A 4,310-nucleotide genomic window follows, 5' to 3' on the forward strand; every position below is an offset into this window, starting at 1 on the left:
TGAGGAGTGTTTGTGTGCATTTCCTCTGCTCTCTCTGTGACAAGTATGGAGAACAGCTCTGCCTGAATTGTTTAATACAATCTAAGTCATGATGCAGCCTGCAACTGTTTAGCCATTTTACTTTCTCTGAGCACTCTCACAATACACTTTCCCTTTGGGTTGGGTATGACTGACATGGCAGCAAACTTGCCCCTGTTGGGAGAGAGGAAACCCAGCCTCATCCAGCCTGTAACCTATTTGTGCCTCAGATCTCCCCCGGCAGCCCTTCTAAAGCCTGGGCCCCTCCACCGGGAGCGGGTGCGGAACTAGTGGTGGTTTCTCTTCCCAAGAAGCACGTTAGACTCGCAGCAGATGAGAGCTGAATTGAGGTTCTCTCCCACTTTTAACGTAAGCCATCTTTACTTGCTTAAAGATAAGAAACCCAAAGTACACTTTGCCTGCAAATTCTGCGAGAATGGCAAGCCACCGGTGACCCAACCATAAAAGGTCGTGCTGTTTGTATAATTGAAGATCCTTATAGTGGCAGCGAGGTTCTTGTGGAAAATCTTTTCTCTGGGCAGTGAGACCTAACAAAGGACAAGGTATGTTATTTCTGCCTAAAATTTATCTGCTTTAAAAAATCAAATATCAGGGGTACTTAGCCCTTCACAAATAATCTATTCCTTTTTCAGATTACTGCAAGCTACCATTTTTTTCTCAAAGCGCCCCTTAAACATTTAAAGGCATGGAATGGAGAAAATCCCTCATGTCAATGAATTAAACTGATAAAAGTTTACAACAGACGAGAGAAAATTATACATTAGGAGATAGTTCTGATCCTCCTCTAATACGAAGCCTAGTGAGACGGACTCATCTTCCTATAAAATATATAAACCCAGTAGAGCAAGTCAACATGATGGTCTCTTCCAATTCAGAGATTCTCCTTTGGAAACTATGTTGCCAACTTAGTCCCAAATTTAGCAGTTCTTCTATTGAATAAAATTCTAGATTTTTAGAATTAGTCCACCAGAATAAAATGGATGATAGACTCTTTTTGTTTGTTTGTTTGAAAAGTCAATGAGCCATCTAAGTAAGGTTATCAGATCACCCTTGTGTCTCCACCTTCACTCTTGGGACAGATCCAGCAAAATTAAGAATATTTTGCTAATGCCACATGATAAGTCACCATTAACCCAGATGAGCAACCTTCTGTTTTGCTTGGCTGTAGGGGTTTCAGAAAAGTCTCAATACTCAAAGCCAGTGTTTATACACTTTAGCCCATTGATTCTAACTAAGCAATTCATTTATTTCCTAAAGAAAGAAGAAGATGGTCTCCCCAGTAGATTTAGTGGCATGTCTGTTTAACCTAATTTTGCTTGCTTTATTCTGATGGTACACCATTTTATCCAGTGAGCATTCCATCTGAGGATGTCTAATTTTCACCTTATTCTTGGAGCAAGTGCTTATTAAGAAATAGGTCTAAATATTTCTTACTTGAGTTGTCAGGGAGTTGGTATTCTGTGGTAAAGATACTACAAGAGAACATACTGTGGAAAAATTGGAACTATGCTGATTTTATGAAGTGATATATAACAGTGAAACCTGTTTTACAACTACTATGCTGCATTTAATTATCTTCCATTTTTACTTAAAAACATCCAATAGTGTTGTCACATCCATTGGCTTCCAAGAGAGGTCTATAATCCTCATTCTTTGAAGGCCAGCCAGATTTTCTTCAGGGAAAGCAGATTGCCGTGGGTGATAGATAAAACATCTGCCCAAGTCAAAGCTGTTGTGCAGAATACAGTCAATATCCCGGCGAGGCATCGTGCTAACAGAGATGTCTGCCCACATCAAAGTTAGCAAAGCTGAACAAGTGACGTGGATGTTATGCTCACCATAAAATGACTGTTGAACTATGTCAGAAGGCAGGCTTTGCAGCAAGAAGAGATCACAGGGAAAAGAGACCTGGGATGGCTTCATGGAAAAGGCCTGGAATGGGAATGGGGGACTTGGGGGACTGATGAGGCTTTGTAGGGGTGGCAGGCAGTGTGCAGTCTAGGGCAGAAGAAAATTATAAGCAAGCCAAAGGATACACTCTGCTGGTAGGATTTCTACTCAAATGAGATGGGGGTAGAAAATGCTCAGTTCCAAGCCTGGAAGAATTGGACCCAGGGCCTGAGGAGGCTTTCCCAGTGGAAGAAGAAAAGATTCAGGGATCCAGGGCTGCTGAAGAGGTAGTTCTCAGGGTTAAAAATTACATAAAAGGAGCCACCCCAAGTCAGTAGTGCCCACCCCATGAGGCTAAGTCAGGGAAATTTTAACAGTGTGGGGGCTGGGTATTCCGGGAAAGTCCATTAAAACGACAAAAGAAGTCAGAGAGACTAAGTATCCTGAAAAGCACCAGATGAAATGTTCCTACTCTAGCCCCTGGATGAGCCCACCTGGACAGCTATCCCACCAGCAATATCCCCAGGGTGCTTCCCCATACCACACACATCCCAACCCCATCTTCTGGGCCAGGTTATCATTTCCAGTCGAGCCTCCCAAGGTTTAGGGAGGAAGCGTCTCAGGAAACAGAAAAGGTGGTTCAAATGTCTCTGAAGAGTCTCAGCTGAGAATTCCTTTTTCCTGGGTCTCTGTAACTTGAGACGGCCAGCCATTCTAGCTTATAGAGGAGAAACAGAGTCCCCGGAGTCCCCTCAAACTCTGTAAGTCCAAACCCACAAAGCGGAGGCCCAAGAGAAGAGGAGTCCTGGAGTTTCACACTCTGAACTTGCTGTCTGAGAGGCTGCCTCTTCCGTGACTGGCTTCTGGGACGTCCACCCTTCGCTCCCAGGGTGAGGCCCCCACAGGTCACATCAGGAAAATTATAGTCTTAGCACAGCACAGGGGCCCCGATATTTGTACCACAAATACGTAAAACAGTAAAAAGGTCCTATTAACATTTGGGTCTTAGAAATCCCAACAAAGAGACCCTTGAGGAATCTTTCCATAGACAATCCCATCTTTAACACAAGTCACAGGACAGGAAAAGTACATGAAAACCTCCAAAGGATGTCCTCATGCCATGGCCAACCTCGTTTGTAAGAGGAATAGGTAGAACCTGAGCGACCCCAGAAAGACAGTCCTGCTCAAAGCAATCTCTACTCAGAGACCAGAAAACCCACCACAGAGAGGGGTTCCTCTGGGTTAGACTTTGCACTGGGCACAGAATCCTCTTAGAATACTCCCAGGAGTAGTAGCATCTTAAAGCCACTAACACCAGGATGTGGACTCCTGGTGTTGGTAGCTTTACCTGTCACAAGTGTGGCCTTCACCAGAGGAAATAATAAAGGCTGTAGTTGAGTGGCTGGTCTCCCCGGTGCCACGGGAGTGAATGCCACTGCCGTCATGCAAAACGCCACAAATGGACTCGCTTTTATAGAGAGGATTTATTTGGTTACAAATTTGCAGTTCTAAGGACGTAAAACTGTTCAAACTAAGGCATCAACAAGAGGTTACCTTCACTGAAGGAAGGCTGATGGTGTCCGGAACATCTCTGTCAGCTGGGAACGCACGTGGCTGGCATCTGCTGGTCCTTTGCTCCTGGGTTGTGTTTCAAAATGGCTTTCTCCAAAATGTCTCTCAGCTCTCTGCTTGATTCTCCTGGGGTGTTTCTCCTAAGCATCTGAGGGTCCTTTCTTAGCTTCTCTGGGGCAAACTCTGGGCTTCATCTCCTAGCTTAGCATCTCCAAACATCCTTCTGTCTGCATCTCCAAGCGTCAGCGTGTATATTGGCTCCTGAGCTCTTTTAAGCACTCCAGTTATCTAATCAAGACCCACCCTGAATGGATGGGGTCCACACCTCCATGGAAATAATTTAATCAAAGGTCTCACCCACAGTTGGGTGAGTCACATCTCTATGGAAACAATCTAAAGGTCCCACCCAACAAGATCGGGTAAAAAGATCATGGCTCTACTTTACTATCCCTTTTAGTGTCTGACAATTATAGAAAACAGACCCATCAGCCAGTCTGTGTGACCACTTTATGACCAGGACTCTCTTGAGTTCTGACTGGCTGAATGGGTCAGTTCAGTGTGCACAGGTGCTTGTCCTTGAAACACATCAAGACTCAGGTTGTCTTGTGTCAATGTTGCTGCAGTTAGGATATTAGCAAAAGTTGCATATTTTAATAGTCCTTGATCATTTTGATGCCTTCTGGCAATGTCCAGTTCCATGGATTCTGCAGATGAAATGCCTCGCCAAACAAAGTCTCCTCCCCAAAATATGTGCACATTTGTACTAATGAACCAAAAAAAAAAAAAAAATTGTTAGGGATGTGATATGG

The sequence above is a fragment of the Choloepus didactylus genome, chromosome 17 (assembly GCF_015220235.1).
Source record: "Choloepus didactylus isolate mChoDid1 chromosome 17, mChoDid1.pri, whole genome shotgun sequence".
NCBI classification, from domain to species: Eukaryota; Metazoa; Chordata; class Mammalia; order Pilosa; family Megalonychidae; genus Choloepus; species Choloepus didactylus.